Source organism: Canis lupus, chromosome 4, assembly GCF_048164855.1.
Source record: "Canis lupus baileyi chromosome 4, mCanLup2.hap1, whole genome shotgun sequence".
Classification (NCBI taxonomy): domain Eukaryota; kingdom Metazoa; phylum Chordata; class Mammalia; order Carnivora; family Canidae; genus Canis; species Canis lupus.
This window is the reverse complement of record NC_132841.1, coordinates 29938461-29961362: the sequence shown is the minus strand read 5'-3', so window position 1 is coordinate 29961362 and position 22902 is coordinate 29938461. Positions and strand designations below refer to the sequence as shown.

General features: G+C 55.0%; 1 protein-coding gene across 2 annotated transcripts in view; it reads right to left on the bottom strand.

The window, feature by feature from the left end:
* The window catches only part of ANXA11 (annexin A11), a 39874-nt gene extending 17794 nt beyond the window's left edge, over positions 1 to 22080 (bottom strand). Inside the window, exon 1 of one of the 2 annotated variants that reach the window (XM_072823776.1) lies at positions 21928 to 22080. The gene's annotated coding sequence lies outside the window, so the exon portion shown is untranslated. Of the gene's footprint in view, positions 1 to 20988; positions 21090 to 21927 lie in introns of those variants that run through there. The other variant, XM_072823777.1, reaches the window with a different exon arrangement.
* Positions 22081 to 22902: the final 822 nt, after the last annotated feature.

Genomic DNA, 22902 nt, shown 5'->3' with positions numbered 1-22902 from the left:
CCAGAGGTGACTGTAGGTAAAGCAGCAGAAGCCAGATGATGGCCTAGGGACTTGGAGAGCTAGAACTGGCTACCTACGGCACGGGCCAAAGCCCTGTTCCCTTACATGCTGTGGTGAGGGGGTTGGGAGCTCCCGTGGTCTTGCCCTCGGTCTGATTCCTCTCCCTGTGGTTGGCTGAGCCTTCAGCACAAAACCCCCTCCCAGACCCTGCCCTCAGCCTGACCCTCCTGTTAGAATCCTCAGACCCTGCTGATGAGGAGGGCTGGATATCTGAATGATGCGTGGGCCAGGAACCTTCTGACGGAAGAGCCCTGCGTGAGGTCAGCAAGAGCTGCGGTCGTGTCCCTGACACCCTTCCTCTGGAGACCACCATTAAGCAGAAACTCCGGCTACCAAAGACCCCTCCCCACTCTTCCGGTCTCTTCCCAGAGGAATGAGGCCAAAAGGCCCCATCCACCAGAAGGGGGGGAAAAACACAAATCAAAACACCAAAACTAATCTCAGGGTCCCCGGGTGGCTCAGCTGGTTGTGTCTGCCTTTGGCTCAGGTCATGATCCCTGGATTCTGGGATCCAGCTCCACATCAGGCTCCCTGCTCAGTGGGGAGCCTGCTTCTCCCCCTCCCTGCTGCTCCCCCTGTTTGTGGGATAGTGAAAAAGATAAATAAAATCTTTAAAAAACAAAACAAAACAAATCTCAGCCAGAGATTTAAATATAAGAAGCAGCCCTGAACTCCAAAGACATAAAATTAAAGTTCTGCACAATAAGAAACAAAGAAAACAACAAAAAGAGAAATGACAAATTTAAGAAAAATGTTTTGCAATTAAAAAAAAAAAAAAACACCTAAGCCCCATGACCAGTAGAGAAACAAATGAGCAAACAGGGAATTATAGGAAAGGAACCGAAGGTTTTACCCACACTAAGATGCTAAGAGATTTGCCAATTACAAGCACAGAGATGTCAAAATGTGAAATACAAGCTCTGAACCAGAAACTCACCTTCTGGAAATTTATTTCCCAGGCACACTTAGACCTGTGTAAAGTGACGGGGACATGGATTTTACTGGGACATTCTGTTATAACAAACCCCTAACTATCTGTCCAACTGCAGCAGGCTGATGAAGTGGATCCAAGCAGATCCATACAGTAAATGCTCTGTAGCTATTTTTATAATTAGCCAATTCTATATACGGGGATGTGAAATCAAGGTGTACACTGTGTGTTTACTAAGCTAATATTTTTAAAAAAAGAAAATGTAGACAAACTCAGTGGTGTACACACACACACACACACACACACACACCCCATCCCTGGAACGATAAACAAGAAACCTGGTGACACTGGTTGCCTTTGGAAGGGAAATCTGGGGTTAGACATGAAGCTTACTGTTTATATTTGCATTTTTTTGGCCACATGCATGTACTGCCTATTAAAAAAACAACTTTAAAAAAGGCCCAATTCAGGCGGGGATTTCTGAGCTCAGCTGAGGCCACGGTTGTTCTTCCAAGATCTGAATAACTCACATAGGGTCTATTCAGCCCCGGGCAGCCCAGCTCCAAGCCTGGGGTTAGCAGTACTACATAAACATATGGGGGACCCAGACCCAGAGGGTCCGCTGGTCTCCCCGCCCAGGGCAGGCGCCCAGGGCAGCCTCGGGCTGCTCCCAGGGTGATGGCACCCTTCCCAGGAGGGCTTCACAGACTTCCCAGCAAGAGTTAAAAGCTGTCCCTCGGCAGTGAGGGCGGTGAGCCAGGTCTAATCCCATCCAAGCAGCAGGCCTTCATCCCTGGGTCTCCCCCCACCCCCCAAGACACCACCTCCAGTCTGGCCCTCTCGAGAGCGGCCTCATTTCCCCACCTCCCGTCTGCAATACACTCCCTTCTGGGTCTCGGAGCTCTCCTCAGAACCCAAGGCCCCAGCTGTGGTCCCTGAAGAGCACGGGGCAGGGCCAGACAACACCCCCCCCCCCCCCCCCCCGCCACGGGTTGGGACACAGAGTGTTCTGGACAAGGAGCCCTGGTGCACATCCTGTTAAACTCCTCCCGCACATTCTATCTGCTGCTCGGCCCGCTGAGGTGTCCAACGCCCCAGCACCCAACATCGTAGTGCTCAGCTTTGCTTGGTAAGCGTGACATTTGCTTTCTTCCAGGTCACTGGTAGGAAAAGGGCCAAGGACAACACTCCTGAATAGTCCCTGCCGACCACGCCCCAGCCACGACAGCAGGTGCAGCCATTCTCTCCACGGCACCACGTGCGTTTCCCACGCACTTCTCCATGGTTTAAAGAGGGGCCGCCTCCCATGAGGACTCTAACATACGGCCCGGGCCTGCGAGCCCTCCAGTTGGTTCAGCTGCCGAAGGATTCCCCAGGAGCAGAGCCACGGCAGCCGGAGGGCCTAGGGCGCCTCGGGGCGCCCCATCCCTGCCCCTTGGGAGGCTGCTTGGATTCAGCTCTCCCACCCACAATGTCTGCGTGCTTTCCCCTTTCTGGACATGAAGAAATCTGCTCATGAGCCAGTCATGGGTAACCGCCGCCTCCACTTTTGCTCAAAAGAGGTCCCACCCGGGCCTGCCGTACTTGGTGATGGTGTTCCTGGCACCCGGGGGCCACCATGTCCCTGCTCAGAGGTGAGCTCAAGCAGGTCTTTTTATTTTTTATTTATTCATGAGAGACAGAGAGAGAGAGGCAGAGACACAGGCAGAGGGAGAAGCAGGCTCCCTGCAGGGAGCCTGACGTGGGACTCGATCCCGGGTCTCCAGGATCCCACGCTGGGCTGAAGGCGGCGCTAAACCACTGAGCCCCCTGGGCTGCCCTCAAGCAGGGCTTCTAGGGGCTCCTCACCTTCCTCTCCCCGCGGCCGCCTGCCCAGCACTCACTCCCCACCACAGAGAACACAGGGAGTTACAACCGAGCAGACTGGCTTCCTCTTCGGCGTCCACCAGTACCACACCTTCTGCTACGTCTGTCCTTTAGCAAAGAAGAAAGGTACCCGGGCAGGGACGCTTCACATCGCTGATGCCATCTGGCAGGCCTGGCACACCGCCCGTTCTGCGGTGGCTCTGGTCAGGACGGTGACACGGGGGCTCCCCGGAGAGATTTATTCCACATGGTAGGCAGGTGGCTTCTGTAGGGATCGCTCCAGTTCTTAGAGACCAGCCCCTGGGGACCTTCCAGCCTCCAGTCCTGCCGCTTTGGGGCCTGTATGGTGTGGCCACCACCCTTGCTTCCTCCCTGGGCCATCCACCTGCTGCTAGGCACTCGATTTCATCCAGCTGTGGCCCTCTCAGGCTTCTCAAGCTTCGGTCTGCAAAGTAATCACCTGTTGGACTTGTTACGCCTCAGATCGCTGGGTCCCTTCCCACATGCTTGGAATTGGGAGGTTTGGGATAGGCGCTCAAATCGGTGTTTTGCACACACTTCCTGGTGGTGCTGATGCTGCCTGACTACGGACCACACTGCTTCATCTTGCCTGAGAAGCTTCTGGACAGCTCGCCGAAAACACCTATGCGCTGGCCCCAGTCATGCTGGCCCCGTCAACCTGGGATGGGCCCAGGACTCTGAAATCTAAACAAGGACCCATCCCCACCCCCAGCGATTCTGTGCTCTGCACTCCAGGAAACACTCCTTCCTTTCAGGTACTGGGACACCTGCCGGTGTTTACCATCCAGCCTTGACTCCCAGTAGTCAGCTCTGAGGGCAAGCGAGCACAAGACCCGGGCGTCCCAGGATTCCATCAGAGCCAAGCCTCGAGGTGCCAAGTGAAGGTATACGGTGGGTACACAGGGCTTGGCTTGCCAAGGGCTGTAAGAGGGCCTGTTTCCTAAAGTTGTGTGTACACATGCAAGTATACCGTTAACTTTCAAGGGCTCCACAGGGCAGCAGCCAGAGTCCTCAAACACAGGAATCTAGAAATGATGTGTTGGCAGAAGGGCAGAGTCATCCAGAACAAGAAGAATCTCACTTCTCCCACTCACTCACCTCCCTCCCCCGTAACGGAGAGCTTTGTCATTTCCCCACTTCAACAAGGGGAGATGGACACGGGGGCCTCTGGGAGTCCAGCCTGACTTCCATGGAAGGGAAAGGAGGGGCGGGTGGCGGCATGCCACGCCTGGCCCGAGGATCCAGAAGCCTTTTCCCCAGAAGGCCGGTGAGGGACACGGATGGGGACAGAGCTTGCAGCAGGGTGGCGCTGAGCAGAGGCCGAGGCCTGGAAGCATCATCCCTGAGGCCTCCCACCCCTGTGTGCCTAGCAGCACACCGAGCAGGCCTGGACTAAGTGGAGGCTGTTGTGGGAGGACCTCCGCACTGCCCTTCCCCAGCCCGGGGGCTGGAGCACTCATTTGTATATTCATCTTTTAATATTAAATCCTCAATCTGTCTTTATACAAGAATTTAAATATAGAGCTTAAAAAGTCATGCGGCTCAGATGATTCTCTGCTGATATATTTTTAAAAACAAAGAGAAGACGAGCCACCAACTGGGAGAAAAAGTCTACAAAAGACACATCTGATAAAAGAACTGTTCTCCAAAATAGAGAAAAGAACTCTTCAAGACTCAATGGTAAGAAAACAACCTGATTAGAAAAATGGGCAAAAGACCCGGACATTTCACCAAAGAAGACCCACAGATGGCATCTGGGCACATGCCAAGATGCTCCCCATTGGACATCATTCAGCAATTGCAGATTAAACAATGAGGTACCACCACGTACTTATCAGAACGCCCAGAGTCCTGAACAGTGAAGACACCAAGTGCTGGTGAGGATGGGAGCGATAGAACTCTTGCTCACCGCGGGTGCGAATGCAAAACCTCCCGATCAGGTGGTTTCTTATAAAAGTAAACACAGGGCAGCTCAGGTGGCTCAGTGGTTTAGCGCCTGCCTTCGGCTCAGGGCGTGATCCCGGGGTCCTGGGATCAAGTCCCACATCGGGCTCCCCGCATGGAGCCTGCTTCTCCCTCTGCCTGTGTCTGTGCCTCTCTCTCTCTCTGTGTGTCTCTCATGAATAAATAAGTAAAATCTTTAAAAAAAAAAAAAAAAAGTAAACACAGTCTCAGCACCTGACCCAGTAGTGCTTGGTATTCAACCCAGTGAGCTGAAAACTTGTCCACGCAAAAACCTGCACACACATGTTCACAGCACCTTTATTCATAATGATCTACATTTGAAGGCAACCAAGACGCCTTAAGTAGGTGAATGGATAAATACCCATGAAACATTAGTCAGTATTAGAAGACGTGTGCCATCAACCCATGAAAAGACACGCGGGGCGCTGAAGTGCAAATAAGAAAAGGCTACACTACAGGCTGCGTGATTTCAACTCTCAACAGTCTGGAAAAGGTAGAACTAATCCTTGGTAAAAAGATCAGTGGTTTCCAGGAATTACGGAGCAGGGAGGGTGAACATGCAAAGCACAGAGGATGTTTTTTAGACCAGTGGAACTATTCTGTATGATATTAAAGTGGCGGGTTCGTTCGTCAAAACCCACGAACATACGACACCAGAAGTGAACCCTGAAATAAACTATGGACTCTGGATGTGACCACGTAGGTTCATCAATTGCAACAAATGTCCCCCCGCCCCCTCCCCCACCCGCTGACGGGTGCTGATCATGGATATTGATGGTGTTGATAGTGATGTACTTTCCACTCCATTTTGCTGTGACCCTAAAACTGCTTTAAAAATAAATTACATTTAAAAATAACAATTAAAAAACAGAATAAAGGAATAAAATAAAAAGATTAGAACACACTGGAGGGAAATTCAAACAGAACCAGAAAGGCACAAAGAGAAAACCAAAGGTCTGACCCTCTACTGCAAGGTCTCCACTGAGCAGTTTCTAATGTGTAACTCAAGACCCCCTCCAAAAGCACCCACGTAAATGCACGTGCGTGTGTGTGTGTGCGGTGTATGTTCATGTGCTCATACAACTGCTTTAAAGCATGAGATCCGCTTATCTGCAGACTCTCCTCGCTGCAGTACAAGGCCAGGTTTGGGCGGACTCAGGTGTAATTAACGGCACACATTCCTACCTGACATTCCTCCTGGCACTGTTTGGGGAGATGAAGAGTTAGCTGGCCTCAGCCAGTCTGGGCAGCCTCTGGCCTCCATACACCGCCCTGGGAGTGGTGGGCATTCCTCCCCAGGTCACTGCGCCGGACAAGAGGAGGCAATGATCCAGACACGGCGTGAATGAGGCCCAAAGCAAGACAGAAACATCCACTTAAAATAATCCACTTCCTTGGGGCACATGGGTGGCTGAGTCAGTTAAACATCCGACTCTTGATTTCAGCTCAGGTCATGATCTCAGGGTCATGAGATAGGGCCCTGTGTCAGGCTCTGTGCTGGGCACAGTCTTAAGATTCTCTCTCCCTCTCCCTCTGCTCCTCCTTCACCACGTACGTGTTTTCTCCCTCGCATGCGTTCTCTCTCAGAAAAAAAAAGTAATCCACTTCCAAGAATCTCCTACGGAAAAGGATCCTGACCAGTGACCTGGAGCCAGGTCCAGATCTCCCCAGACCCTGCTCTCCCAAGGGTGTGAAGGGGGGATGGAGGGGCTTCCCCTCTCAGGGCTCATCCTTCCTTTTGCATTTTAGGACTCCTAAAGGGGACACCTCTTTAGGTTTTTACCCCAATCCCAGGTTTACAGACTCACAAATGTTCGCATTGGAAGGGACCTTGAAGACTAATTTCCACCACCACCCTCCCTTAGTTCATTCTGCAGCTAAAATACACCAGGGACCCTGTTTACTGAAGCCAGAAACACACCTGGGGGGACGACCCATGGTAGAAGCCTGCCTGCCACCTGCTTGGTCCTAACAGGGCCATGCTGCACAACCCGCGCCTGGCTGGCTAGTTTGGGGGTCCAGCCAGTCCCGCCACAGGTGGCCTACCTTAAGACCCCTCTCCCCAGGGCAGAATTAAGGGCAGTAAATACGCTTTGAAGCAGGGTTTGCCAAGGCCATTCATCCTGGCAGGACAATCCAGAGATCCTCGGGTGTCTAGGCTCGCACCTCTTCCCTCTCCCCACACCTATGGGCAGGGGGCAGGAGGGAAGCCAGGCACAGCCAGCTCCGCCACATACAGTCCCTAGAGCTGGCTCAGCAACACCCTGGACCCCACTCCCAGCTCAGCTGTGGCAAGCACAAACAGCCTGATGTATGTACAGATACAGCTCAGCGCTTCCTCACAGTGTTCTCAGATGCCAGCTTAGCATCTTGCAAGTTGAGAATTTAGACAGAAAAAATGTAAAAGGAGAAAGAGATTAGTTGTCCAAAAACTTTAGAAAAATGCTGCCCACTACATCCCCTCCCCAAAGTGCCAATTCACAATAGCATGGTAAAGGCTCTGAGAAGTCCTGTAACAAAGGAGCCTGCTTCAGCAGCCTGGGTGGCTCAGCGGTTTGGCACCGCCTTCAGCCCAGGGCGTGATCCTGGAGACCCGGGATCGAGTCCCACGTCGGGCTCCCCGCATGGAGCCTGCTTCTCCCTCTGCCTGTGTCTCTGCCTCTCTCTGTGTGTCTCTCATGAATAAATAAATAAAATCTTTAAAAAAAAACACACACACACAAAAACAAAGGAGCCTGCTTAACATTATCCCCAAATTTCCCAGCTTATTAGGCAATCATAATAATAGTTAACATTTATTGAACCCTTTAATACGTGCCAGGCACTTTGCTAAGTGCTTTACATGGAATTCAATTTTACAACAACTCTATAAAACAAACACTAAGATTATGATCCCCTGTTAGAGATAAGGAAACTGAGGGATGGGGAGATTAGGGGACTTGCCCAAGGTTACGGGCAGTAAATGACTGAGCCAGGATTCACACCCCGGCAGCCAGGCTCCAAAGCCCAGGACTTTCACCCCCATCTTATACTACACTTCCTCGTGGAGCCCACTGGCCGCAGAAACGAGCATCTCAAAAACTGAAAAACACCTCTGACGGAATAGCCTGGGATCAGGAACCGAGTCATCAGGCCTCACTGCGACCCCAGGTACTCCATCAAAGGCAGGAGAGGGTGGTGAGAAGCCCACGAACTCTGAAGCTAGTGCACAGGCTCAAATCCCCGTGCTGCTCTCCACCAGGTGTGACCCCGGGGCAGGTCACCTAACCTTTCCCGGCCTCAGCTTTCCGCATGTGTGAAATGGGCACAGTAACAGTTCAATACCAAGTATGTTCTCCTAATACCGCTTAACCCATCCTGTATCAGGCTCTCCAGTATAAAACAGCAGAGGGCCGCAGAGGGCCGCAAGCCATGAGAACTCTTGGGATGAGAAACGTAGGGGCAGTGGGGGTGGGGGCAGAGATGTGAGGGGTGCACCCCGCCTCCAGGGCCTTGTCCCACACCCCCAGCCCCCGAGCAGCAGGCCCGGCAGGGGCTGTGCTCCCATCGCCCGGGGAGGACGCGCCAACAGGGGTCGCGTGGAGTTGCCCGCCTGGAGCCCCGGGGCCTGGCGCGGGGAGGCAGCCCCGAAGGCCTGGGACAAGGGACGAGGGACGAGGGGGAGCACGCCCACACCAGGACCCCGCCGGCAGCGGGAACCCTGTCCTCCCCTCCCGGGCACCTTTCTAGCCGCGGTCCCCGAGCCGAGCAGGGGGAAGCAGGCGCCCCAGACCCCACGCCGAGCCCCCCTGCAGGAGCCGCGCTTAGTTGGACGCCGGCCCGGGACCTCCGGGCAACGGGAAATGAGGCGGACCCGTCCGTGGCACCAAGGCCCAGCTCACAGCCAAGCCCACGCCACCGGGCGGCGGGCCGTGGAGCTGCCAAGGCTCTTGTGACAGTCACGGTGGCGGTGACAAGTCCGATGTGGCCAGGACCTCAGGAAACCCCGCCCCACCCCAAAAAGGGCAACTGCGGGTTGTGTTTCCCAGCGCAGCTCAGGCTGAGGAGAGACAGGGCTGGGCCTCCCCGCTGCGCGGCCCTCCAGGATCACCTGGGCCCCGGGGGGCGGCACACCCACACACTGCGGCGGCTCGGCCAGGAGGGAACTGGGGGAGCCCCCTCCCTGGACCCCCGCTCCGGGTGGGGAGGGGCTGCCCAGAGACTCCTCCCAGGGCCCTCGGCCTGAGCCACACCACGCCGGCCCCACATCCCCTGCGGGGTGACTCGCTCCCACACTCCACACCGCTCCCCATCGTCACATGACCACACTCCCCCATCAAGTCTCACAGCACGGTCACAGGAAGCTTCTCGGCTCTGCTGTATTTTCCCCCAGCCCACACAGCTCTGATAGCATCTTCGACACTGCTCGGGAGGAGCCAGGGTGACACATGGGGCTTCAAGTCCACGGATGGCGATCCCAGTCTGGCCCTACCACCTGCGGGCTGTGTGGCCTTGGGCCCGCTGCCACAGCTCTTTGAGCCCTTTCCTTACCTGTAAAATTGGGGAAGACACATCTGTCGGACTGCGTGGCTGTGAGGAATGGCTACGCTGATGCATCTAAAGCCACCCGCCACGTAGCCCATCAGCAGGTGCTCGGTGTGCTCTAACCTACTCCCTGGGGAGCATTAGCCTGGAGCCTGTGGTCTGGGTCCTGGCTCGGCTACTCGCCGTGTGCCCTTCCCTGGGCAACTTTTCACATCTCTGGACTTCCGCGCTGTCTACAGATATGACCTGCCCACCTACCCTGCAGTCACTGTGAGGACTGAATGAAGTAAAAAAGGAGAGACCTTTGTAAAGTTCGGGACAAGCTCTCACCTCTGTGACCAACTCACACGACGTTGGTCTCTCCCAAGCAGCCAAAGAGGACAGGCTCTGATGTTTGGAAAAGGTCATCAAAGCTCCTGTTCAGAGCCTGGTACCAGGTGTCCAGCCCCACCGTAGGGGGCGCCTAACCAACTCTATATATGATTATGGGGTTTCTCAGGACCACACTGGTAAGGGGGAGGGATGGAGGGGAGGACTTTTCAAAGCCTGAGATCAAGGCACCATGGGTTCCATGATGAGGTCCTTCAAAAATATCCCAGGGGTGCCTGGGTGCCGGAGTCAGGTGAGCATCCGACTCTTAGTCTCAGCGCAGGTCATGATCTCAGGATCATGGGATCCAGCCCCGTGTCGGGCTCCACACTCAGCACCGAGTCCGCTTGGGGGTCTCTCTCTCACTCCCTCTGCCCCTCCCACTTATGTTCTCTCTTTCTCAAATAAATAAATAAACCTTAAAAAAAAAATCCCAGATGGTCCATACCCTGGCCCCCCAAAACCTGTGAACGTGTGACCTTGCATGGCGAAAGGGACTGTGCAGATGCAATTAGGATTACCAATCCTGAGATGGGGAGGTTATCCTAGACCATCCAGGTGGGCCCAGTCTAAATACATGCGTCCTTTCCTGAGCAGAGACCCTTACCAGGCTGGGTTAAGGATGAAAAGAAAGAACGAGGAGGAGAGATCTGAAGCATGGGAGGGATCCCAGCCGTGGAGGAGGCGGCCACCAGCCAAGGAACACAAACGGCCTCTCGAAGCTGCAAAGGACAAGAGTGCATTCTCCTCCAGGAGAGACATCACCCGACCAACAAAGAGCAGGAGACTCATGAGACAAGAGTGTGAGACAGCAGTTGTGTGGAAGCGGCGCAGCCTCTGTGGCCAACAGTACAGCAGGTGCGCTTACCCGAAAGCAGGCCCCAACCCCACGAGGAAGCCACTGCTCGCGGCAGCCCTACCCACCAGAGCCAACAGGTGGAGACCACCCAAATGTCCATCCAAAGAAACAGACGAACGAGACGTGCTGTAGAACACACGGTAGAGTATTATTAGGCCTTGAAAAGGAAGGAGTTTCCAACAGGCGCTGCGACAGGACTGAGCACTGACACCACATGGAGCGGAAGGAGCCCATCACAGACAGACAGACACGGTGGGACTCCTCCCGGGAGGTGCCTGGAGCGGCCCGGCCACAGCGGAAAGGACTGTGGTCGCCAGGGGCGGGGAGGGGAGGAAACTGGGGAGCTGCTGCCTCAGGGACCGAGGCTCAGCTGGGGCAGGTGGAAAAGCTCTAGAGAGGGGCGCTGGTGACGGCTGCACAGCAGCGTGGATGTACTTAGTGCCGAGGAACGACACATGCCTTTGAAAACGTGCTCAAGATGGTGCGTTTCATGTTATGTCTATTTTACCACCAAAATAAATTGTGTGGTTTTAAGCCACTAAGTTTGTGCTAATTTGCTATGGCAACAACAGAAAACTAATACAGACAGCGATCTCCTTCCTTCCAGATCCTTCTAGAGTGTTCTCTTTGAAAAGGCCTCTGCTCTCCTGTGTAAGAGATCCGTGCACAAGTCTACGTAACCCAGCAAGCTTTCTTTGACAAGGAACAGAAGCCGTAAACCAGAAAGACCACAACTACGCTATTCCGACCGAGAAGGAAGGACCAGGGGCTCGCCTCTCCCGCATGCCTGGGAAGCAGAGCTCAATAAAGCTTTGCTCCCTTGTATCTTCAGTCAACATGAATCACCATGGTGAGACTCGGCGCTGAGTGGCTTGCGTGTGGCCAGGCCAGACACACCCAGCCAGCAATGCAAATACTCTGGGGAGGGAGAAGGCACAGGCAGGGCAATCACACCCCAACCCGCCAGGACCATGCAACTGGGGCACCAGAGCTCACTCAGCCCTAGCAATGACTCAGTTCATTCCTCCCCTCCCCACCTCGACTCTCATTTCACAAATGGGGAAACTGACACAACCAGAGAGGAGGAAGTGACTTGCCAAGGTGACACAGCAAGATCCTAAGGGGGCTGGCCCAGGACCCCTACCTCCTGCCCCCCAAATAAGAGCTCACTGTCCAGACGGTAGGATTTCAGCCAGCTGCTGCAGCTACAGGGGCCGGTCCCGGTTTTGTGGGGCCTGGAGCTTACACAATTTTCAGGGCCTTCCTTAAGAGGATACACGGCATTGCTAGGACTCTATGAATTCACTGCTGGGGTCCCTCCCTTGGAAGGGCCAAGACAAGTGAGGTGGGGGCGAGGGGGTCCCCTGAAGCTTACACTCCATTATTCTCACGGTAATTCCATTTCGGGGCTCAGAGAGGCTACCCAGGACTGGGCTAGACTACCTGGGAAAGCAGAGGGAACAACCAAGGCCTGGCCCACACCAGGCTTTCCTGCCTGGGGACATACACAGGAGAGGGAGAGCGCAGCTGCAGGAAGTTACCCACAGGGGGTCTGAGGGCATTCCTAGAAGAACGGAGATTGTAGCAGAGGATCATGAAATGCATTCCTTGGGAGAGGAAGGTGGGAGAACAGTCTAGAGAACCAGCTTCTGTCTGATGGGCCTTGGTCAACATGAGGCTTTCTGGGCATCTTTCTCCCTCACTTAATAAATGGGTGAGCCTGCGAGGGGTCATGGTTGTGGACCTTGGGGCCACAGGAGGGTTTCGTAGTTCACATTTACTTCCTAGTGGGGAGTCGAGGGGCTGGAAAAGAGACTCTGGGCCTGACATCATCATCATCATCATCATCATCATCATCATTATTTAACGGAAAAATTGGCAATGCAGCAACACAGGTCCTACCTTTCCTCATGGCGGCACACACTTTCGGCTAGGTGTGCCCACTGTGTCCCAACCTGGGCTGTCCCTGCAGACACCTGCACGTGTAGTCAGAGGGACAGATGATGTCACCCAGGGCCCTGCCAGTTAAGAGGCAAGGAGCCTCATGAAAGCCCACAGCCCAGCACAGATGCCCTCTCAGGGTGACCTGGGGGGAGAGGGGCAGTGGATAGGACCAGGATGGGAGGCAGCAGGGAGCCAGCACCTGCTCAAATGGCTTTGGAGAAGCTCGCTCCCCTCAAACCTAGAAGACAGGAGAGAATGTCTATTCCAGCACCATATGGCTGAAGCATCCCAGCCTCACCTAGAAGCCCCAGGAAACCTCTCCTTCAACTAACACTTACCAGCGGCTTCTCTTCTAATGGTGACAACGTCCCCAGCCAGCCTTGTGCTGCTGGAAGTGGAAAGAAATCCCCACAGATCACAGCTCACAGCAGAGGAAAAGGTTCTCTTTCAGATCTCAGGTACAGGCTGACCCCGGTGCAGGTGGGATCCTAAGCTCTGCCAAAGGGCCTGGGCCAAGAGCCATACTGTGCCATGGCAAGAAAACAGCAGCTTCCCAGAGGTATTTGTGTGACAGAAAGAAGCACAGGAAATACATGCTTATCCTGGCACCTTCTACCTTCAGGGCTTCTGCTCAGATAGTTCCCTCCACCTGGTCGGTCCTCCTTGGCTCCTTTATGTCTATGTCAATTCCAGCCTGCCTTTGGCCAAGATGGAGCTCCACCTCCTTCAGGAAGCCCACCCTGATGTCTCTGCCCCTAATGATTGCTCTTCTTGGAACTTATCAACACTTGGCCTAAAATAGTTTTCTACGTCCTCTAGCATGCTAATAGTACTCCCTTTTCCCAGTACCTATGATCGAGACACATAATCCCTCATTATATCACCTTATTCATCTTCACAATATTCCTACAAGACAGATATTATCACCTCAAGGGAAGCGGGACTCAGAGAGGATTCTTTTTTTTTAATACACTTTTTTAAAGATTTTATTTATTTATTCATGAGAGACACAGAGAGAGGCAGAAACACAGGCAGAGGGAAAAGCAGGCTCCATGCAGGGAGCCCAACATGGGACTTGATCCCGGGTCTCCAGGATCATGCCCTGGGCTGAAGGTGGCGCTAAACCGCTGAGCCACCCGGGCTGCCCACAGAGAGGATTCTTGACAAACCAGGGTCACACACCCGACTGGTGCCAGGGCCAGAACCCCAGGCTGTAGGACAGGCCTCTCAAACTCCTGCTGCTAACTAGCACAGTGCTGGGCACGGCGACGTCCTCACACTTTGCCAGGACACCAGTGGACCCTGATTCATCTCTTCCATATCCTGGGTGGCACCTGTTCTGACGGCCTCTTTGGTTGGAGCTCTGGTGCACAGGCTCCAGGAATTCCGGGGGCAGAGAGGATGACACGTCCATCAAGGACATTCTCTTCTCTCCCTCCCACACCAAGGCAGGGCCGCAAGTGTTTGGAGAGGGTACGTGAACATCCCTAACTACTGGGAAGGGGGTAAGTGGCCTTACCGTCCGCAGGGATGGCGGAGCCCCAGGGCCCTGCCCTCAGCTCTCAGGTGTGGGCACAGTACCATTAAACCCCAGAAATAAGCCAGAAAGCCCCAGGGCAGCACTACACCAGTCCTGGCCACATTTTCCCAGGCACTGGACAAAAAACCTGCACAAGGGACTGTTAAACATTGAGCTCCCCACCCACAGGCCGTGGATTACCACCAGCTGGAGCCCATGTCAATCATTAGCCAGGCAGCGCCTCAGACTGTCCTCTGAGGGCTGGCACCTAGGGCTGAGCAGCCGGGGGATGTTCCGGACAAAGCAGGCTGGGCCGATGGCAATGGGGTAGTGTTTGAGCCTTACCGCAGGGATGGACTTGAGCAAGCCAGTTCTGAAAGACACTTCTTAGAAATAAAAAGTCAGTTCCCGGCGTACTGGCGTTGGATCACACAGGAACCCTAGAATCCTGGACCTGGAAGTGGCTTTCATGAACTCATTTGCCTCAACTGGCCTATTTTACTATGGGGGGAGCCGAGACCCAGAGAGTAGAAGGATCTGTCTGCCTGACGTCCCAGAACTGGGGGGCGGGGGGGGGGGCAGGGCAGACGCCAGAACCAGGTCTCCCAGCTTCCAGGCCGATGCATTCAGGGCCCAGGCTGGCTCCCCTCCACTCCGCACACCTCTGGGCTCCCCCACCTTCCCCGCTGGAGCAGGGACTGTGGAAATGTAAAGGTTACCCCGGGGGCCCGAAGAGGACAGGACCGACTCCCAAGGCAGAGCATCAGCAAAGCCACACCATTCCCGCTCCCCCACCTAGGGATACTGGCTTAGCCAATGGCAAGACTGGCGTTTCAAATTAAACGCAGCAGGAGTTTCAAATCAAGGCCAGCAGTGGGTGGTGTCCCAGGAACTTCTGGTTGTCCCCTTCAACCATCTGGCCTCTCTTACTTCCGTCACAGATCACAAACTGTTGCCTGGCACACGGCAGCCTCAAATAGGGACTAGTTACCGAGCCTCCCTGGCAACCAGGCAGGGCCCTGCCCGGAAAGTCAGCTGTCCCGGGCCACACAGGTTAAGGGAAGCACCTGGAGCAGTCAATGCAGCCGGGGTGGCCGTCAAAAATGAAGATCCCCAGGCCTCCCTCACCCCAGACCTCCTACATCAGAGCCGTTAAGGGTGGAGCCCAGAAATGTGTGTTTTAACAAACCTTCCAGGTTATCCTTACATATGCTCACATTTGAAAACACAGCCCTAGAGAATGCTGGGAGCAACTATGCACAAGGAGCCTGGTGCCAGGACATCCTCAGGGAGTAGACACTGACCCCGACCTCCAATTTCTGAAAAGAGAGGGGGGTTCCTCTCTTAATCCACAGCCATACCTGAATCCTAGTGCAGGCGAGGTAGGGAAGAGGGATGATGAGAAACCTACCCAAGTCAGCAGGAATCAAGACAGAAATAACACTCAAGTGTAAGGAACAATAAACAGAAAGCAAGATTTGAGGAATAAAATTGAGAATACCTTGTATGTGAACAGTCTGAATTCTCCATCAAAGACAGAAACCACCACATTCAGTTTGTCCTTTTATCACCGCCTTGTGCCCTCCTCCCAGCCCAAACCCCAGTCACGTGCCGAGCACAAAAGAAACTTTCTTTCCTCTTTTCCTTTCTTTCTTTCTTAAGATTTATTTATTTGAGAGACATGCAGGGCTTGAGTCCGCGACCCCTGAGATCATGACCTGAGACCATGACCCGAGACGAAACCAAGAGCGGGACGCCCAGCCATCGGAGCTGCATCTGACATTTGGCCCTGGGACATTTTTGCGTACTGTTTTGTCACATCCCTTGCGGGATGGAGAAAGGCCATGTGCTGTCGCAAACGAGGAAGGAACAGGGTAATTGCCAATCAGAGCTGCCCGGGTCTTTGGACACAAAGGAAGGGGCAGGAGTCACCAGCGCAGAGAAGCAGCAGCTGGGCTCACTTTAACCATCACTCCTAAGAAGTCGGCTATTGTGGGGACCACTGGGACCGGATTATTTCATGATAATCGGGGAGCTGAGAAGCAGGTGGGGGAGACCTGAACACCACCTGCTGAGCATAAGCCTGAACCGAAACAGGCCCCAGTGCAGAGCCCTGGGCTGACGTCTGCCTCTACATTTCTCGTCTTCCTTTCACCTACTATCTTACAAAATGCACTTATTTATTAATTTTAGGTAAAGAAGAAAGGATTCTCGCATATCCTCGGCCATATATTCTCCTAAAATGCAGATAACGTGGCACTTAAGGCCAAAGGACAAAAACATTAAAATAAACAACAAATGACACAAAATACAATCCGCGAAGGTAAGCTTGATACACCTGTGTACAGCCAACACGGATGTCACCTTACTACCCCTAGAACAAATGTAAGTACAGCCTGACTCAGATCATAGTGAGAATTTTTGGAACATCTCTCAGAATGTGATGGGCCGATAGGCAGGGGAATGCAGGCAAGCTCAAGTTAACAGATGCAGCTACAGTCTGTGTCCCACAGAGAATACAGTCCTTCCTATCCATGAAATCTTCCGGTATGGATCATGTAGTTGCCACAAAGAAAATCGTAATACGGCACAGCAAGAAGAAATTTCCTGATCACATTCACTAATCATAACCCGAAAACACCAGCAGTCAACATTAAAATATGACCATACTCCCCACAAAACTACTTAGAAATATAGGATGCTGTCTTTTAAAATATCCTCGGATGGCGAGCCTGGGTGGCTCAGTAGGCTGGGCATTTGCTTTCGGGTCAAGCCCCACATCGGGTTCCCTGCTCAGTGGGGAGTCTGCTTCTCCCTCTCCCTGCTCACCCTCTCTCTCTCTCACTTATCTCTTAAATAAATAAAATCTTTAAAAAACAAAACAACAATAACAACAAAATTCTTGGATCAAGACTGATCTACATGGTGTGGCAGCTGGCTGGCTCAGCTGGAAGTGCCTGTGACTCTTGATCTCAGGGTCCTGAGTTTGAGCCCTGTGTTGGGTGTAGAGATTACTTAATAAATAAATTTTTTTTCTTAATAAATAAATTAATTTTAAAAAATCCTGATCTACATAGTAACGATAAAGAAACAGAAAGGTGAGCCTTTCAAAGGCCCACCAGCTAGAGCAATATAAACACAAAGCCAAAAGTAAGAAGGGATGAATAATGATAAAGGTTGAAATTAATGACCAACAAACAGAAAAAAAAGTGGAAAGGATACAAAAAAATTTTTAGCCAGTTAGCAAATCCAGTTGGAATCCCATTCATGATAATCTAGTCAAGATATACCACGAGGCCTGTAACCTGCTCCTGATTTGGAAAAGATAATGTCATAAAAATGTCAACTCTTCCTTATAAATAAATACATTCAATGACATTCCAATCAGGGTCCTCCTATAGGTTGTTTATTCCAACACTACTTCAAATTATAAAAATATCCAATGGTCTCAATACCCATCAATAAGGGAAAGGTGGTATAAATTATGGTCCCTCTGTACCGTAGAACATTCCACAGTGGCTACTGGCCCAGATCAACACTAACCCAGAGTTACTGCCCCTGATACACTAATCAAACCACAAGCTGCCCAGTAAGGTGTGCAGCATAAATCCATTCTGTGAAACAAGCAAACCTTTACAGGTGCCTGTGTCCATATGACATGGAGGGACGCGGGGGAAGGGGGGGGGGGCCTGGCTGCAGGCCACCCACGCTGCTAACTTCTCAGGGTGGCTCGGGAGAAGGATGAGCTGAGAAACAAACACCCCCTCAGTGTGGGCCTCCTCCAGCACCACCAATCCCTCCCGTTCCCTGCAAAGCTTGTCTCACTCAGCATCACCAGATCTGCACCTCCTGCAACTCCCCCGCCCATTCATTCCCATCTGGCTTCTGCTCCAACATCCCAGCAAAACAGCCACAGCTAACGCAGCTCTGAGTATCCTCCTTGTCACTTCCTACAGCAACAGCCACCGCTGGCCACTCCCACTTAAGTGGGCTCCCTGGCTTCTGTGATCGGACACTGTCCTGCCTTTCCTTTCCCCTCATGGACTGCTCTTTTCATAGCTCCTTCATGGGGCCATGTTCCTTTACTCAGATGCTCAAAGTGAGTTCCTCAATCTCATCATGCCCTTTCGGCAGATACAATCTAGACAAAATGTCTCTTTAACCCAGATTCCTCCAAGCCCCAGACACACCCGCCTTCGTGGTAGGACACCTCGAATGCTACATGTCCAAAACGGATGGTTTTGATGATGGACATGATCTTGCCCACCCTCCGGACCTGGTGCTCATCCAGTATCCCGCGTCTCAGGGGAATCCAGGCAGACAACCTAGGGTTGGGTGAGGTGGACTTTGCTTTTATGCACATAGCACAGGGCTGGGCAAACAGTGGGTACTCACTAATGCTGGTTCAATAGAAACATGCTTTGTCACCCATTTCCTAAAAATAGCCGTGACCTTTTAGGTGGACACAGCGAGCTCACATCTATCACCAACCCCCCACATAAACACCCTTTCCCCCCCAGAGATGCCACTCCCAGGCTTAATCTTACACGTGCCCCCCCACCCCCAGCCCAGCTAACCCCCTCTTGGGTTTCTCCTCCCCACTTTCATTCAGACTCCGCTCAGCTCATTGTCCTCCCAGCCAGCCTCTCCCCAAGGCTCCAGGTGTCAAAGGCTGGGGACAACAGACTTTTCTGGCAAATTCAGGAACAATTCTTCCCTTCTTTTCTGCTAAGGCAGTGGGACTTTCAGGAGCACAAGCCCCTGGAAGACCAGGTACTAAAGGATCACAGAGCCAGGCATCAACCATCTACACTCCATCCTGTCTCAAGAGTCCTTGCAGTAATATACCCAAGAGATCAACACTGTCATGACCACACCCCGATTGATCTTAAACCCCCTTTGCAAACATCTTCTCACCAGATTCTGCAAACAACCATTTGAGGTAGGAATTTTACCATCCAGCTTGTCCCAGTGACCCAAAACGGATTAGAACTGTCTCCTGAGTCCCCGGTTGCCCTTACCCATTACCTTCTCACATCGGTGTATTTGAGTCACTGTTTGGGCCCTTGTACTGTTAGGATCTTCCCAAACACAAACCACTGGGTGACATCAAACCTTTATTTCATAGGGTGCAGGGGCCAGGGTCAGTGGGCCCACTGTGGCATGGTTTCGGCCGTTATTAGAAAGCTCCACTGAATTCCAACACCTCCTTTCAAAAATGCAAATCTCCAACAAAGAAACTTCAGTTCCTTCATTTCCCCTAAGAGCTTTCCTATCGAGAAGCACTCAAATTCCTGACGCTCCGGGCACAATGGCATTGGAAGGTGTTGTAAAGAAAAGTCCAGAAAGACCTGAGTCCGCTTGCTTGACTGTGATTGTGAAGCACACCCGCACACAGACTCTTCCCTGAATGTTCCCCCATGGGATTAAGTGCCAGGAGCTACTTCAGGCTCAAGGAGAAAGGGAAGAAGGAGGTGAATCCAAGAGGAAGGAGGGGGGAGCTCCAGAAAGGCCCTGGGTCCTCTGTATATCCAGCTCTCCACACAGATTTCATTGCTACACTCACCTCCTGCCTACATCAGCATTTTTTCCCCTCCTCTCTCTGTTCTGCAGTGAATTCCCAAGAACCCACACTAACCTATTCTGGCTGGATTCTTACTCCTGACACTCCAAACTACCCATCCTCCCCTGAATCACATGAGCAAGGCATCGCTAATCGATCTGGGCCTTCTAGGTAGAGCAATCCAGGCCAGCCCTATCTGTCACCCCTGCCCAGGCTCCATCAGGGAGTCAAAGGGGCCTCTCAGCCAGCCCCCTATCTCATCTCTCTGGACTATTTCCGTCTTACGCTCTCTTTTGTTGCCTACCCAAACTCAGCCTTCGAGGTCGAAGATCAAGGAAAACTTTACTTCCCTGGCCTGCCTCTTTCACGCAGCTAACATCTGCAAAGCACATATATTAGACAAGGCCCATCCTGGGTGCCATGAGACCAGGAGAGGAGTAAGAAACAGCCACTGCCCTCCAAAGACAAAGGACAGGGAAGAGATAAGACAGTGGCCATACAAACACTAAAGCAAGGCGAGTGCTGAGAAGTGGTGCCAAAGGAGTGAAGGAGGAGGAGGGCTGCATGGGCTCAGAGTATGTCTTGTCCCTTCCTGCTAGGAGCAGTCCCCTGGGTGGCTCCCAGGAAGGTGGGGACTAATGGGCAGAGATTGTGAAGGAGGGCATTCTAGGAGCCCAGAATGACAAGAACTAAAGCTGAGGAACTGGCAGGAGCAGTTCAGTTTGACTGGACCCCCAGCTGCACAAAAGAAATGACCCGATCATTACCATATTATTACTGTTGACAGTTACAGATGATTACTTCTGTCCCAGGCCCTGCCGTAAGCTTTACCCAGCGTGGAGGACACTCACCTGGAGCACACAGGTAGGGTGTACCAGTTGCCAGTTCAGGTCAGTGCCTGGGCTGTATCGTTATAACATATTAACTCATTTAACCCTCACGAGGACCTGGTGAGGTGGGGATTATTTCCCCCCCCCCCCCCCCCGCCACTTTAAAGACGAGGTAACCAAGGTACAGAAACTAGTAAGAGACTAGTAAGAGACAAGATTGGGGAGGGATGCGGGACCCGAGGTACTGAGCACCCAATGCCAGGGCGACAAGTGTCCCTGGCACCTCACCTGGCCTATCTTGTCAGAGACCACCTAGAAGCACCGGGCAGTGCCTGGAGGGAAGGAGCACTGTTAATCCTCCTGGAATCTCCAACAATGGACTGAAGCAAGGAAGCAACAAGGAACATAATGAGAGCCATTCAGGGGTGAGCAAGAGAACACACCCTGCCGGTCCAGCTCCTGGACTCAGCCCTGCCCTCCCCTGCAAGCTTTTTGTTCCTGTTGTGTGAGCAGGGAAGAGGCAGGGAAGAGGCTCACCCCTCACGGCACCACTCCAGGCCTGGTGGGGTCCGGGCAGCCAGGGGTGGAGCAGGGGTCTGGGAGAGAGAGCAGAGTGGCTGGCTACCCTGGATACCCAGAGTCTGTCTTAACACATCCAATCCCGGAAGCAAGGTCACTGATTGGGGGAGGGGGGACGGACAGCAAGGTCGCAGGGGGCCAAGTGTGACCTGCTCGAGCTAGAACGGGCTAGCTTCATTTCTCTCCCCCGAAGGGAATTCACAACTGTCCTGGAAACCAATAAGCTTGGTTTCTGCCTTTTTAAGCCTTCAAAGGGCGGGGTAGAGCCCAGGGAGAGAGAAAAGTTCAAGAATCCTTCCCCGAAACTGTAGCTCAAAGGGGAAAGGCGGTGAGCGTAAACACAGGTGACCTCGGGCCGGGACGGTTCCGCATTCTCTCTAAGCGCCTTGCAAACGATCTCCGCGAGCCGCAGCTCCCGGGACTCGCGTCCTCCCGAACCGGAGGAAAGTTCCTGAAGCCAGCCCGCTCTACGAGCTCTCCTAGCACTAGCCTCTCCCGGAGGGCACCCAGGCCCTCGAGGGCTCCGCGGGTCAGCGGGGCCCGGGCCGCCGGCCATCCCCGCACCGGGTACAAGGTCGCAGGCCCACCCCGTGGTCCCCGCGGCCACCGGGACCCGCCGAGCCCCCGGCCCCGGCCCCGGCCCCGGCCCCGGCCCCGGCCGCGGGGGGAGGCTGTGCACCGCCCGCCCCGAGGCGAGGGCAGCCAGGCCGACGCCGCCCGTCGGGGACCAGCCGGCTCCAGCATCCTTCCCCCGCCCCCCCGCCAGGCCGCGCTACCGGGAGGCGCGGGGCGGGCGCGGGCGCTCCGGGCTCCCCCGCGGGGGGAAGCGCTCCGGGCCACCTGGTCCCCGCCGCCGCCCCGCCCCGCGCCTCCGGCGGGCCGGGAGCCCTCACTCACCGGGCCACCGACCGCAGGGGTGGGGGCCGCGAGGGGCGGACGCGGGCGGCGGCGGCTCTCTCCGCGTGCGTCCCGGCCGCGGCGCCTCGGGCGGCCCGGAGCTCCGTCCTGCTCGCGCTCTCGGGGCGCTCGGGACACTCCCGGCTGGAGTGCCGCAGCCGCCGGGGCGGGGCCGGGGGAGGGGCGCGCGGGGCGGAAAGCTGCCGGGGCCCCCGCGCGCCCGGGGGCGGGGCCGGGCCTGGGAGGGGGCGGGGCCAGCAGAAAGCGGGGCGGGGCCGGGGGGAAGGAGCGCGGGGGCGGGGGAGGGGCGCGCGGGGCGGAAAGCTGCCGGGGCCCCCGCGCGCCCGGGGGCGGGGCCGGGCCTGGGAGGGGGCGGGGCCAGCAGAAAGCGGGGCGGGGCCGGGGGGAAGGAGCGCGGGGGCGGGGGAGGGGCGCGCGGGGCGGAAAGCTGCCGGGGCCCCCGCGCGCCCGGGGGCGGGGCCGGGCCTGGGAGGGGGCGGGGCCAGCAGAAAGCGGGGCGGGGCCGGGGGGAAGGAGCGCGGGGGCGGGGGAGGGGCGCGCGGGGCGGAAAGCTGCCGGGGCCCCCGCGCGCCCGGGGGCGGGGCCGGGCCTGGGAGGGGGCGGGGCCAGCAGAAAGCGGGGCGGGGCCGGGGGGAAGGAGCGCGGGGGCGGGGGAGGGGCGCGCGGGGCGGAAAGCTGCCGGGGCCCCCGCGCGCCCGGGGGCGGGGCCGGGCCTGGGAGGGGGCGGGGCCAGCAGAAAGCGGGGCGGGGCCGGGGGGGAAGGAGCGCGGGGGCGGGGGAGGGGCGCGCGGGGCGGAAAGCTGCCGGGGCCCCCGCGCGCCCGGGGGCGGGGCCGGGCCTGGGAGGGGGCGGGGCCAGCAGAAAGCGGGGCGGGGCCGGGGGGAAGGAGCGCGGGGGCGGGGGAGGGGCGCGCGGGGCGGAAAGCTGCCGGGGCCCCCGCGCGCCCGGGGGCGG